Source organism: Leptinotarsa decemlineata, unplaced genomic scaffold, assembly GCF_025532065.1.
Source record: "Leptinotarsa decemlineata unplaced genomic scaffold, Ldec_3_MD MMD2_tig00000010_RagTag_RagTag, whole genome shotgun sequence".
Classification (NCBI taxonomy): Eukaryota; Metazoa; Arthropoda; class Insecta; order Coleoptera; family Chrysomelidae; genus Leptinotarsa; species Leptinotarsa decemlineata.
In genome coordinates, this window is record NW_027412538.1 from 8426662 (window position 1) to 8442443 (window position 15782).

Below are 15782 nucleotides of genomic sequence, written 5' to 3' on the forward strand. Positions count from 1 at the left end.
GCCTCTCGAATGAAAGTATTGTACCACATCACGATGACCAATTTTCTCCATTTTCACAAATTCACCGAAAACGTTCGCTATTGATGGCTGTCAAACAAATACTAAACAACGCAGCGTCTTCAAACTTGAAACATATGGTTTATAGGTTGTATACTTTTTAATAAAGTGATATTTTTCAAACAACTATCGCCATCTCTAATTTATCCCAGGTACTTCTGGGACTACCCAGGTATATCCCAAGAATCCATCTAAATTTAGTATTATTTTTTTCATACAACAGTATATACGAAATTTCGACTTCAACCCCGAAATTACGACTCAAAACTGGATATTTCGACTTCCAACTCGGAATTACGACTTTCAATTTGAAATGTCAACTTTTCTCTCGAAATTGCGATGTTAATTTCGAAATTACAACTTCAAACTTGAAATTACGACTTTTAACTCGAAATTTCAACTTTTGTCTCGAAATTTCGATGTTAATCTCGGAATTACAACTTCAAACTCGAAATTACGACTTTCAACTCGAAATTTCAACTTCTGTCTCGAAATTTTGATGTAAATCTCGAAATTTCAATGTTAATCTCGAAATTACAACTTCAAACTCAAAATTTCTATGTTAATATCGAAATTACAATTTCAAACTCGAAATTACGACTTTTAACTCGAAATTTCAACTTTTGTCTCGAAATTTCGATGTAAATCTCAAATTTCGATGTTAATCTCGAAATTACGACTTCAACCTCGAAGTTTCGACTTCAATCTCGATATTTCGAGTTCAACCTCGAAATTACGACTTTCAATACAACTTCAACAACAATTCAATACAACTTCATTTACAACTTTTGTCTCGAAATTTCGATGTTAATCTCGAAATTACGACTTCAAAGTCAAAATTACGACTTAAAACTAGAAATTGCGACTTTGATCTCGAAATTACGACTTTTAATTAGAAATTTCGACTTCGAACTCGAAATTACGACTATTAACTCGAAATTTCAACTTATATCTCGGAATTTGAACATTAATCTCGAAATTACAACTTCAAACTCGAAATTATGACTCCAAACTCGAAATTTCGATTTTTATCTCAAAATTTCGACGACGTTCATTTTGTTAGGTTATGTTAGTAGTCAGTGCGCGCAAAGACAATTGAGCTCAGACAGTTGTGATTGTGCGAATATGAATAATTATTATGTCAAAATAGAAGCAAGCGAGCGAGAATATGGGATTTTTCAAAACAAATCCGTAATGCAATTATTCTCCGGAATACGGCAAATCAATCCATTGCAAATGAAGAAGATATTGCAAGAGATGAACGTCGTTTTCAGTGTTGCCAGGTCTCTTGTTTTCGCAGCGGATCTCCTGTTTTGATTCTCGAGCTACTGTTATGTTGTTTGAAAGTTAAAAACCTACTGCTGCTTCAATTTACTCTCTATGATGATAATTAAATCATTGTAAACAGTGGAAATTATCATGAATGTAGTATGTATCTATAAAAGATATTTTCTACCATTTCTTGTATCAATCTACTGTTTTCCTGGCGCAAAATCTACCGCTTAGCATGTGAATGACTTGGCAACACTGATCGTTTTAGTGTGGCCCGACTTCATTGATCACAAACATAGTATAAAAAAGTCAATATAACTCGCCAGGTCAGCTAGTAACAATTATTTCAAATTTCCCATCGAATGTATCGAAAAAAATTATACATCTTACAAAAAAAGAGACGAATCTCAAACCTTCCTATTGTCTTCAATGTTGATGGAATGGATCATTAGTTCAGTGATGAGACACGGGACGGAAATACGCTATTTCAAGTATTTGTTGTCTCATTCAGAAAAATGACGGTGTGAAATGGATAATAACACTGTGCAAAAAAGAAAAACAGCAGTAAAAGATGTAAGAATTTTGAATGCGACGCTGTAGGTACTAACTTTTATATACTTAATAGTTGTTGCTTGCGGATTTGCCCGCTTAGAATTTGGTTTGTCACATTAAGTTTCGTGACAAAGCATTTTAAATAAATAGTTACAATATATTTTACCAACCCAAAACTTGAGGTTTCATACTTCAAAACTGACGAAATTCAATACAATATCTGAACCCCTATTCCCCCCTGGGGGGGGTGGTAATTCCAGATTATTTTTCTTGCTGCTTATTAACGCTATACAAAGAACCTACCTGCATATTTCAAGATTCTAAATTCATTAGCTTCGGCTGAATGTTAATATAAGAGTGTCAGTCAATATACAGTGTGTCTCACTTCTCATGGAAATACCCCCGTATCTTCCGTAATATTCGAGGTAGAACGATGAAACTCTCTGGACTGATGGAAATGCTCAAAATGCACTTACCACCTGAATGGGGTTGGCCAAAGTGATATACACTGTCCGCCACTCGCGATGGAACACCCCATTTTCACGGTAAAACATATTAGGGGCGAAATAGCCTCAAAATTCCTTCAGATTCGTGATCTGGCAATTTGAAATAAATATAATGACAGCGTACGTAGCGCCGTCTGGATGTTACATGAAAATTAATACGAAATTATGATTTCCCATGTCAAAAAAAAACCGGGTACCAAATTTCGTGCAAATAACTAATTTTTGCAAAAGTTATTTTTAAAAAACGAACAAAAAATTCAATTTCAACACCCTGTAACGTACTTATGTTACACCCTTAATATACAGGTATACCATGCGTTGTTGATACACAAATTAGTTGACCGTGAAATAGTTAGGTATAAGAAAAAGAAAAATGTAGATCTTAAATTAAGAAGCTAATTGAAACCGTCTTTACTGCTATAGACATGTTTGTTGCTAGTATTCACGTCATTTCTATTCACAATTGAGAAGTAATCATCTCCTGATGCCAAAATAATAATAGATTGGCGGAAGAACGGCTACAGAATCTTCTGTTATTATCGCAGGAAGGAAGATTGTCTTTCAAGAAATAATGAGGTAGAATATCTGCCACGTAATGTCGATGTTCAACATTTCACAATTTAGCTAAACCTTCAAAAAAGCTCATTGTCTTCTTAGAATGCGGAGTTCGTCTGCGAAGGTCTTGAATATTATCTCAACGAATAACAAGTTAAATGAGGAAACGAGTTTATGTGACACGAGGCTTCGATAAACGTGCCCATATCATTTCTTGAAAATTACGACGAAAGACCTCAAGAACATCCCAAATTATCCAATAAAATTTTATATTCAGTGATGCCGTAGAAATCGATAATTTTTTGATTTTGCCATGACGGACGATAATAATAATTAATTGAGGGTTAGAAGAAGGTGAATTCATCTGAGAAGAATTAAACTGATAATTGTTTGGCAATTATTTTCTTTCGTTAATCTATACTAATATAAATGTTAAATTTTGTGAGGATGGATGTATATGTATGTATGTTCATGTGGATCTTTCACGCCTAAACGACTGAACGGATTTAGATGAAACTTCATATAAATACAGCTCGTACATCACAATGACATATAGGCTACAATTTACGAAGGTTTAGTGTACTTTTGGTCATAATTCTTACTCCCTGCGAGCTATCTTGGCCTGTGCTGCTTACACCGTTGGATCAGATAATATTGTCAGTTGATTGGTCAAACCATCAACACTGACATAAAAAACTTGGCAAGTTGACTTGGGTGTCACACCAATAGGTGGTTCCACTTATGTTTCGCTTGCGTTTACGCAGCTATTTTTATCAAGTACTTTCTTTACTTTCTTGGTTTTTTCTCATTTTATCTTCAGTCGAGGACCGCCTGTCCGGTACTGACGATGCCCAATAGGCTGAAACAGCTGTCTACCGGTGGCTCTAACGTGGCACAACGTTTCGGCAAAGTCTCATTTGCCATCTTCTGGTGATGTCTCGTTTTTTCAACCAGAAGCTGGTTGACTATATATATATATATATATATATATATATATATATATATATATATATATATATATATATATATATATATATATATATATATATATATATATATATATATATATAAAAGCTCTCTCAATTGAAACGTTGTGTGGATGTTCCCCATATGCGGAGTAATTCTTCGTTGAAGCATGTCCTACACATGCTCGATGGGATTCAGGTCCGGTGATTGTGCTGGCCATGGCAATACATCAACTCCTTCGTTGGTGAGCCAGTCAGTCACTAGACGCGCGATATGTGGACGAGCATTATCGTGCATTAGGTGGAAGTTTTCACCAACAGCACCAGCAAACGGACGGACGATAGGTAGAAGAATGGTGTAACACCTCTCGAAGCGAAGCAGTAACTCGTCTTGATAATGCCATCTGAGATGATGGCGAAACGTCGACTATCGAATAGTACACAACGGATGAACACCCGGAAAAACAACACATCATATTCTACCATCCGTGAAAACCTACATTGTAATATATATATATATATATATATATATATATATATATATATATATATATATATATATATATATATATATATATATATATATACCTATATATAATCTCGACCAACACTTGATAAAAATCCATATGGTATTCAAGAAACACTTTATTGTGAGATTTTCTATACATAGTTTTACAAAATCGCAGCACGTGTTTCGCTATACTACAGCTTCCTCAGGCGTGTCCGTCCTAACTAATATTCTTTAGGCGTATCTTCGCTATTGTATAACGTTTTTGTAAAACTATGTAGCATTCAAACGCTATTTATAAGGATATTAGGCTTAACAATAAATGAAAATTTCTCTGACACATCCTGTATTGAATTATTTATTTATCACTGATTTAGGATAAGAAACGAAAACAAACAGGAACGAATTTCTGAAACGTAGTCAGTAATCAACAATGCTTATTTCGAGAAGATTATCTACAACCATTACGAATTCCTGTCATGCCGATATCAAAAGTAATGAATCAACAAATGCCCCGTCATGTTTAAATCATACAGACGAAACACCTTCATAACTTTATCAGCGTTAAAAACAACACAGACTTATTGTGGTGAATTTTATCCAATTGCCGATGAGTAAGCAAAGATTTTAATGAATTTTGAGTTTGAACGCCTGAAATTATTTGTGATCCGACCAAAAATAACAAGCTCATTTTACCGGTTACGTTTTTTGGTCAATAAAAAGGAATTGTAACATATTATTTCGTTGTTCAATTTGAAAAAACGATTTTTATATATTTAATCTTTCAATGACAAAAGGGCCTGAAAATTCAAAAACAGTAACTTGGTAGGTTCCCATTATACTTCTTGACCTCAAAAATAACTATACTTATTGTATAGGGTCTTTTATTAAGCCATTCCTATCTTCGAATTGAATAAAAAACAAAGTGTGTTAAAGATATCATCGAATTTTTGTATTGGTTTGAAAGACCTATTGATGTCATTACGTGGCATGAGGGTTTGCTGGCCAAACTTCAATGCTATGACATATCGGATCATTTTTGTGTATGGCTCTCCAACTTCCTGAAAAAACGTTCCCTGCAAGTGGCCGTCGATGGATATCAACGCTGGTGTTCCCCAGGGATCCATATTGTCACCAACCCTCTTTTTATTGTATATCAACGACTTATTGGAAAAAAACACAAGAATCTAATATATTGCTTTGCTGACGACAGCACCCTTGTCTCGTCATTCCATATGGATACCAGCAGGAGGCTGCATATCTTAATGAGGACCTAGAAGTGATTTTGATTTGGAGTGAGAGTAACCAGGTTCCATTTAATGCCACAAAAACCCAGGCATCGGTTTCCTCCAAGAAGATAAATGTCTCGGAACCAGATATAATAATAATAATAGTAATAATAATGAGCAGGGATGGCCACTAAAACCCTTGGCCTTTGGTGAGTTGCGACACCACTTACCCGAGCAACTGGTGCAAAACCGGACCGGCAGCCCAGGCGCACCCGGGAAGGAGAACTCTATTCTCCCTCTGGTGCCGGCCGTGGGTTCACAGGGCTAACCACCCGGTGGACCCAACACTTGGTTCCCAATAATCAAGGCAAGGTGGTGGCGCCCATAACGATGATTTGCCTACCGACGACAACCCTGGCAACGACAACGGATGCTTTGAGTGGACGCATGAGCTGAGCGATAGCCTTATGCATTGCTACGAGAGTAGTGAGCCCGCGCGAAGAGGATACATGGCGAGATTGCATGCTCTGCCCAAAATCTTAGGGATTACGTATCTATCTTCGGCGGCAGGGCTATATAGCTCCTTCCCAGCCTGCTAACGAAGTGGTAGAAGTGGCAGTTCTACCACCCGTTGGCACGGCTGGAGAGGAGACTCGCACCATACCACTAATGGAGACGACAATCAGAACACGCAGGGCGCGCCACAGAATTAGGCTCCTGAAGCCACAAGAACTGGCTTGTTTGGATGCGGAGGTTCATAGTGTTCTAACAGAAGAGGCTGACATCTGGCAAATCAACACCGCCGTATATAACGTCGCCCAATCGCTTTCCGAATCGGAAGGACGAAATCCCGGCCTTGCGGTTCGGAAGATTGAACGGCGTGTACACAAGATGGAGGCTAAGATCACGTCGGCGAGACAACACGCGTCTCGTATCCAATGTGTGATGGACTACAGGGCGGCAAATAGGCCTTTCACGCCCGCAGTGCGGCGAATAGCCGCCAATCTACGACGTATCCATCACACTCTTAGCCACTATTTTTGATTCACTTGAGTATATATGGTAAGTCAGTTGTACTACAAGCTAGTAAAGATAAAAAAAGAAGGATATTGAACACAGATATATCTACCTCTATATATATCTCTATATATATACACACATATATTCACATATACACATATATACACATACATATACACACATATACAAATAAGCATAGATGCCCACAAATTAACTGAACATTTCACACCATTCAGATGATTTAATCTAAATAAAATTACGTCCACTGTAAATTTGATTGTTTGTGAGATTATCAATTAAAAAATCTTGGTAACTGTAATAGCATCCTTCTAAAAGCACAGTTTTAACATAATCATGAAGTACTTTGTTACTTGTGATTTTTGTAACTACATTTGGCAGCTTATTGAAGCACGTAATGGCATTATACTGAGGGGATTTTTTATAGCTTGTCACGAGATGCTGTGGGATTTTTAGAAGATCACCATTTCTTATATTATGACTGTGATCTGAAGCAGTCTTATCATATAATTCATGGTTTTGTCTGACAAATGAAATACATTTAAGAATGAAGATGAAGGGGGCTGTCAATATTTTTTTATGTGTATAAAAACGGGCCGGCAGCTATCCCGGAAATCCATATTAAAGATTAGCCTTATGGTGCGTTTCTGTGCTATGAAGACTTTAGAAAAATCCCTTGCTCTGCCCCAAGTCATAATATTCAGACTTATATGAGGGTAGGCCATGATATAATATATGCTGAGTAAGCCAGTTTCATCCAAACAGGATTTCAGCTGTTTTATGGCATAATATGCTCTATTTAACTTAGCACATATATAGTCCACCTGCCTATCCCAATTTAGATTGGCGTCTAGGTAGGTCCCTGAAAATTTTATTTCTTCAGAAGTTTCAATATCATAGCTAGAGTGTCGACCAACTGGAATATTTCTTCTGAAGTGGAAGTTAACAACACTGATCGATTTACAAGTATTAAGAATGAGCTTATTTCTTTGGCACCAGGTACTGAACTGATCAATAATATGTTCAGATTTGCTGATGAGTTGTTCAGCATTATTGCCTGCTATAGTTATCGTTGTATCATCAGCAAACATTGTGATGTAGCCTCCCTTTATATGTTGAGGAAGATCATTGACATAGAGAAGAAACAGTAGAGATCCTGGAACAGAGTCCTGTGACACCCCGAGTTTTACCGTCTTTGACTCAGTTGCTCATAATCTCAGGTCAGACAATTCCGCTTTCTGCTTCGACAAGTTTGTTGGGAGTTGAAATGGACACCAATATGTCTTCGCACAATCATGTCGCTGGAATTGCAAAGGCTTTTTCTCAAAAGCTTGGAACATTGTTCCGAACCAGAAAACTGTACACACCTTAGCAACTTTTGATGCTTTATGAAGCTCAGATCAGACCTTCTTTGGAGTGTCGTTCTTATGCATGGAGCTCTGCCCGCAAACATACCCTGAAGTTCCTGGATTCCATCCAGAAAAGAGCCATCCGCCTGATTGAAGACGTGAACATCCTGTGCAACCTTGATAGTCTGGAACATCAAAAGAACGTTGGAGATTTGTCTCTCTTCTATAGATACTATCACGAGAAGTGTTCAAGTGATTTGGCACATTTGATTCCACCAAGAGCGGTACATATCAGAAATACGCGAAGAACTGTGACTGCTCATCGTTTTGAGGTTCAACTCAGTACACCTTCACTGTTTAGGAACTCTTTCAATTGAAACATTGAGTTTATGTGAATCGCTAATTTCTCACAGGCTCCGCTTTTAAAGCACCTTAAGGATTTTCCTGTGGTACTTGTGTTTTGTTCAAAATAAAACTTTGTTCAAATGTCCACCACGGTGTCTAGGGGTGGAGCGCATCCATGACTCTGGCGTATAAATCAGGCTGAATTTCACCGATACAATGGGTTATGTTGGCTCTAAGAACAGCTGTGGTTCTCAGAGCATACACCTGCGACTTGAGAAAATGTCACAAGAAAAAGTCTGAAGGGGCCAAATCGCAAGGTCTTGGTGGCCAGTTCACATCACCTTCACATGACATGATCATGGCCTCAAATCGCTCGTGCAGATGGCATAAGCTGTGTGACACGTAGCGCCATCTTGTTGAAACCACATGACGTTGGTGTCCAGATCATCAAATTCAGGTCACTACATATAGTGCTAGCACAACGCCTAGCACTACATATAGTGCTAGCCGTTGACAGTGATGACCTGGCCAACGTCGTTCTCAAAGACACAGATAGCCCGCCTTTCTAGTTGGTGCGTTGTTATTGGCCGTTATTGTGTTATTACCTATCACATTGCGTTGCACTGCTGCCACCTAAGAATCTTTTAGTATGAGATTCCAAATCCGGGTAATCGTTATCGCCTCCTCTTTTCTGTTGTAGTTTTCTGTATGTGTATGGATTTCTTTGGCTTCCCGTACAAGCCGACTGTGGTATCCATAATCGGGTTCAAGTAGTTTCACATCTTCAAACGGTATCGTATGATATCAACCAATTTATTGTCCTTATTGGCCATACAACCACATGGCTCTATGCCACGGTAATCGAAGCAAACAATATGCAAAACCTCAACATTTAATCGAACTTGGCGTACTTCTTTGGTCTTGGCTCTCCTGGACTCTTCCATTGGGAACACTGGACTTTGGTTTCGATGTCATAACCATATACCCATGATTCGTCACCAGTTATGACCCTTTCAAGCAAATCTGGATCGCCGTTGACGTCATTCAACAATTCCTGAGCGATGCTCAGGCGACGGTTTTGTTGGTCAAAATCATTCAGCAATTTTGGAACTAACTTTGCTGCCGCACACTTCATGCCCAAAACTTCCAAAAAACTTGCATGGCATGAGCCAACCGACATGCCGACATCCTCAGCAACTTCTCTAATAGTGATTCTCCGTAGCAATTTTCGTCACTTTCTCAACATTTTCATAGGATGTCGATGTAAAAACAAAAACCAATCCCGAGGCTGGACAGAAGTGCTCACCTCAATTTAAGGCGGTGGCTGTTGATGAACATAAATGTCCACGCAAATCTACCGCTTGGAATGAGGCTGGACGTAGCAGATCACCTCGTGATGTAATACAAAGACCAAGGCGTAAGCGCATTTGCGGCGCCGAGGCCAAGAAGAGAGAGCGAAGGAAGCAGGAGTTGCAGCAACTATAAGTTCACCTTTCTCCTCCCCCACTCCACCTCCAACAGCAAGGGCAGTTCCTGCGGCGGGCGCCAAGAGCTTCGCCTTGAATAAAGGCAAGGAACCGGCTGCCCCTGCAGGAAAGCTCCCTCAGTTGTGCACCTCCACGGAGGGAACCCTAAGAAGGTTGAAGAAGCCGAGCAACGACAGTAAGGTTGCTGCACCTTCGAAAACCTTCGCGGAGGCCACCGTGAGACACCTCAAGGTTGCCAAAGAGAGTGTGTGTTCGGCGAGTCTTGGCCTACACCTGCCAATATAAAGGAGATGTCTCCTAGTGGCCACCTTCTTGGAAAGGACAGGAATGACGATGACCTAACAACTCCTCGGGAGGATGTACAATGGGTCACATGTGGCCTTACACTCACCCTCCATACTCTACAGATACAGATTCAGAGAGGATGTTGATATGCTGGGGCGTCTAGGACGAGCGTCATCATTCACATCTTCTTGACCTTTTGTGAAAAGCTTGCACCACTTGTACACATTTTAATGACTCAGAGTACAATCACCATATGCCACTGTCAACATTTCAAAATCTATTTTTTACACAAAATTTCATGCGAATGTACTTAGTCCGCGAAATAAAAAATTCACCTTATTTTTTGAAGAGCCCACATATATTGAAGATCTTGAACTGGTTCCTAAACAAAATATTCAATTTAGAAATTGCGTTTGTGTATTGCATTAATATATGTGTCAGTATTACAGTTGAGAAGACCTGTTACCATCCTTAACCTGTTTTTCACATGTCATGTTCATAGAATAAATGTTAGGCACCGGCGACTGCAAATTAATGTTATAAAACGTTATGAATATATGTGTTTTTTCCAGGTTGAAACAATACGAATAATAAAATATTCAAAAAATATAGAAAGGAATCAGATGTATTCAAATGTAGGTCACGTCCTCGATTCGTTGTGATCGGAACTGTGAAAATCTTCCAATATTCGTTACTAAGGAATCGTTTATTTCCAAGAATTATAAAGAATATACTACAAGAGTCGTCAGCTGAAAGGAAAGTTTTAAACAAACATTTGAACTAGATTAGAGAATTTGAAGAATGATTTTGTTTAATTTGGACGAAATGATTTGAATCAAGACTATTAATTGGATCCAGTGACTTGAGATAGAAAGAATTTTATGTTTTAACTTATGAACAAATCAAAAAATTGTATACCACATCGAACAATACTGAATAATATTTTTCAGTTTAGGACTGTTATTTCTTCGGGATTCTGAACAAAATATCAAATTTATCGTATTTATAAAATTTGCTTATGGTAATTTTTGAAAGCTGTTCATAAAATGGACAGGATTTTAGGAACGGTAAATGAGTATTTATGCACTAACAAATTAAAGTTAAACGTAACAAAAACAAAAGCAATGATATTCACCACGAAATATAAATACAGTTCTCTAGATATCAATGGTATAAACCTCAATATCAATATGAAAAAAATTGGTTTTCAAGTGGATACTATTTTGAATTTTGATAATCACTTTGAATATGTGCTATATATATTCAAAGTGCTATATATATTTTTTCAGTAGAATAGCACACAATTTGTCAATGCAGTCCAAAGTAACACTTTATAATACCATTATTCAACCACACTTTGATTACTGTTCGTCATTATTATTTTTATTTAACCTCAATAAATTAAATATGCTACAAAAACTACAAATTCGAGGGATGAGAGTAATAATTATAATACAAGAAATTTCAATAATATCCATATAAACAAACCGGCATTCGGAAGTACCATGAACTCGTTATATTTCAAGGGCTTCCGCGAGTTCAATGAATTACTGGAAGAAATAAAAGAAATATCCATTTTCTAACATTTTGAAAGAGCACTTAAAGAATTTGAACAAAAGTAATAGAATACAAATTGTATTGTTATGTGGAATTATTTGGGACATTATTGGCTATCATCTATTGTTTTTAATTATATAGGTGAAGGACAGTCTTTGCTGACTAGTTAAGAACAAAACTTGTAAATTATCTTTGGGTGATCAGCAGAAGTGTACTCTTATAACACAAGTTATTCCAATATTTCAATAAAACTTATTATCATCTTCAAGGAAAAGCTACAAAATTTGTATAATGGTGATACAATATAAAAAATTATTATTATGTTAGTGTTGGTTGTGTAGGTTGGCCGTGTCGAAAAGAATGTTACATTTAAACAATTGAAACATGTCAATACAATAAACCAGTCATTACATTAAAAAAGGTTGACTCCTCACTAGATACAAAGAAGAATATTGAATTAAAATTTACTAAAAATCATTATTTGTTTAAAATTATGGATTACCGATAAAAGTCATGTGGTTGAAGAACAAAGAGAGAGAGACAAAACAATTGACAATGACAGCTGTCATGTAATTCAGTTTGAAAAGGTGTGTTTGTTTGTAGATGATAAAACTATGGAACAAAAGAGAACTATTATGGTGCAACTGTGATCAGAGACATCTGCTGTTCTGTAAGTAACTCAATGAGAAAACCCAAAAATTAAATATGTTAATTAATTGACAACACCCTCATTAGTCTTGAGGAAAACAAGTGAAAATGTGTTGAATGAAAGTAAAACCCTGCCATAGGGAGGTTGGAAGTTTGTTAAAAGATAAAATATTTAAAATGATATGAAATTATATTATTGAAAAACCAGAATTGTTATTGGTTTGGAAATCATGTATATTTTTGTCAATGTCTAATAAAAAGGCATAGATTTCACTGAGAGAATCAATTTCTGATATTTTATTAAGGCAATTATTGGATTGTAAAAAAATGACATTTCCAAAAACAATATTTTACATGTATTTCTTTCAGTTGATAAAATTTTTGTTGAATTGTAGTCCATTTTATGACCTTCTTTGGAAACATGATTACATCTAGGCTCTACTTGAGTAGAGCCTAGTAGATGATGACAGCACGACCAGCTGTCGAAAGCGCTGGCATATAATTAAATAGGAGTTATAAAGCTTCAAATCCTTGCGGAATTTTGAAAAAAATCATCTTTCCGTAGCCCAAACAACCTGACTCATTTTCCTGGAGTTGGTCGAAATATGACTGATACCTGACAAAAAATATAAGTAACAATATCAGAGCTAACGTTAACACGTTTTAAGAACCACTGAAATGGGATCAAATAAAAATCATCACCAGAGAATCACGCGAAAAAGACAAAAAAGTGTACATATTTCGAAAAAACCTGTGGAAATAAATCGAACTTGGTTTGCAGTGCTGAACCGATGAATTAAAATTTTTCTGAAGACGTTAATATTACGCAGTAACTGTTGGGAGTAAACTTTTCAGTTTACTACACTCACATAGATTCTCTATTGTTTTATTCATGTTTATAAATGATTCCATTTAATTTTCATGGCCATCTCTGATTGAAAAAGATAATTGATGATTTCAAAACAGTCTTCAATTTCGAAACAAATGAATATAAAAAAAAATCTGAAATAATGAAGTTGATGTTTTTAATCATCTTCGAGTCTGAAATTGATTAGTACATGAAAGTGTATATTTTGTATACCTACATTATTGGAGAAAATGATTCAAAAAAGTATTTTTCCAAAAAGGATCTCTCCTTATAAATACTCATGCAATAACTTCATACAGAATATTGAAAATAAAGATGATGAGAAGCGGAAATCTGTAATTTTCCACTGAATTATAGATACATGAAGAGATAGGAAGTGTTTGTTTTCCATTTAATTTCATATTAATCTTCATTCATTTATTCATGTTTTGGTATGGCTGTTTCAATTGTAAATACAAATGTTTTGTGAAAAAATTTAAAAAAAGAAAATATCTTCTCTGAAATTCAATACTCTTAGAAATTTTGCTTTTTCTTTCAGTTTGTACTGAAGGAATCAACTTTTTATGGTAAAACATCTCTCCAAAAGGTTCTTGTTGCTATTTTCTGAATGTTTCTTTCTTCATTCGAAATCTTTCATTTTTGCTATTGAAATATGGTAAGAAGAAATCTAAATGAGAAGGTTTTTCCCATACATTTCGAAACATTGAAATATAGGAAGTGACTTCTTGTCATTTAATTTGTTACAATTTAAAAATTACAATATTGAAGATTGATAGTAGTTATTTGAGAGAGGTAGAAAACTCATGAGACCGTATACAGTCTTAAAAAATATTAATTTTTGTAAGAAATCCAAAAGGTCGAATTTAACAAAATTTCCATTCGGCAGAAAGAGCATATGTATTAAACTGGAGTTCAAAACTATTGAAATTATAGTCCATACAGCTGACTATTCTATGTTCTACCTTCCTGGCAATCATCATAAAACTCTACAAGAAGTTAAAGGTCACAACACTTAAACAATAATAGTTTCATATAAGATAGACAAAATAACTTTTGTTCAATTTACCGGTTACCACCGGTTTCGGTTTATTAAACCATTCTCAAATAAACTGGTTTAAAAAACCGAAACCGGTCCTAAAAAATGAAAATCTTAGTAGAAATTAGAACAAAGTTATTTTCTCTATCCTATATTTAATATGAATTTCCAGAAAGTAAATAGGTCATTAATTGAACAAAATAATAATTTAATTCCTAAAATAAATATATGATCAGGGGCCAACAATATAAATCTAGACAATATATCAGAAATGAAGCGGTACCATTTTGCTTAGTGTTCATGAAAAGTTTTCATACCAAAACAAATAACGATAAAGAAATATATTACAAATTTTGTTTCCAATTAATAATAATGATAGTAATTTATTTCCTTAAGACAGTTACAAACCATATGGAATAAGTCAGTTGCTTACATTTGATATACAACAATACTAATACTAAAAAATGTATTTCACCGCAAATTGCCACAACAAGTATTTATCCAGTTTATAGAAACACTGTTCTGTCAAAAAGGATTTTAAATTATGTTTGAATGATTGTTTTGTCAAACAGTTTCTCACATTTGAAGGAAGAGCATTGTATATTCTAGAAGCCATATGACTGGGAGATTGGTGAGTTATTTTGAATTTTCCAAATGGAATTGAAAAATCATTCTTTTGTGTTGTATTGAAACTATGATTTTGTTCGTTCCTCACATAAATTTCATCATTATTGTCGAATACTAGCATATTCAACTCTGATATGACTAGACATGGTAATGTTAATATTTTCAGTCTCTTGAAAATATCTTTGCATGAATCAGTCTGTGAAAACCCCGTCATTGATCGTAAAATTCGTTTTTGTGCCACGAAGATATCTTTTGCTAGAGTAGATAAACCCCAAAATATCACACCTACTCTCAATTTGTGCATAGTAGAGCTGTATCAATTGATCAATATTGAGTACATGCTACAAATTTCTAAATTAAAAGGGAATCGAATTCAACTTTGAGATTAGGTAGTGGGAGTGAGCCTTCCAATTGAGATTTGTATCTATTCATAATCCTAAAAAAATTGTTTGATCCGAACTAGTTGAGATCTGTGGACCCGATTCGTTTGATTGGAATGACAACTCATTTACATTCTTTTTGGATATGGTGGAACCTCAGTGCTTGCGTTTTCTAAGTATTAAAAAACAAGAAATTTGCTGAAAATCATTCATTCAATGAAGTCAACACTTCATTTCATTTATCACGCAAGGTAGGGTCCATTTTTCAGATATGATTAACGACGTATCATTAGCGTACATTGTGAACGATGCAGGTATAGAAAGTGTATCTATCCAAAAAATTAATATAGAACAGGAACAGAATTGGCCCCAATTTTATGACTTGTCCAAGATTTTAGTCACTTATAACTGAATCATAAATTACATTTTGATTGTTACTGAAATAATAAAAGTTCAGCGATGATTATTTTTGTTTCTATCAACACAAATCTTCAAACATCGAGAACTATAATTGATAT

General features: G+C 35.6%; 1 protein-coding gene across 1 annotated transcript in view; it reads right to left on the minus strand.

Moving 5' to 3' along the window:
* The window catches only part of S6KL (ribosomal protein S6 kinase like), a 159573-nt gene that overhangs the window by 90062 nt on the left and 53729 nt on the right, over nucleotides 1–15782 (minus strand). The gene's annotated exons all lie outside the window — the stretch shown is intronic.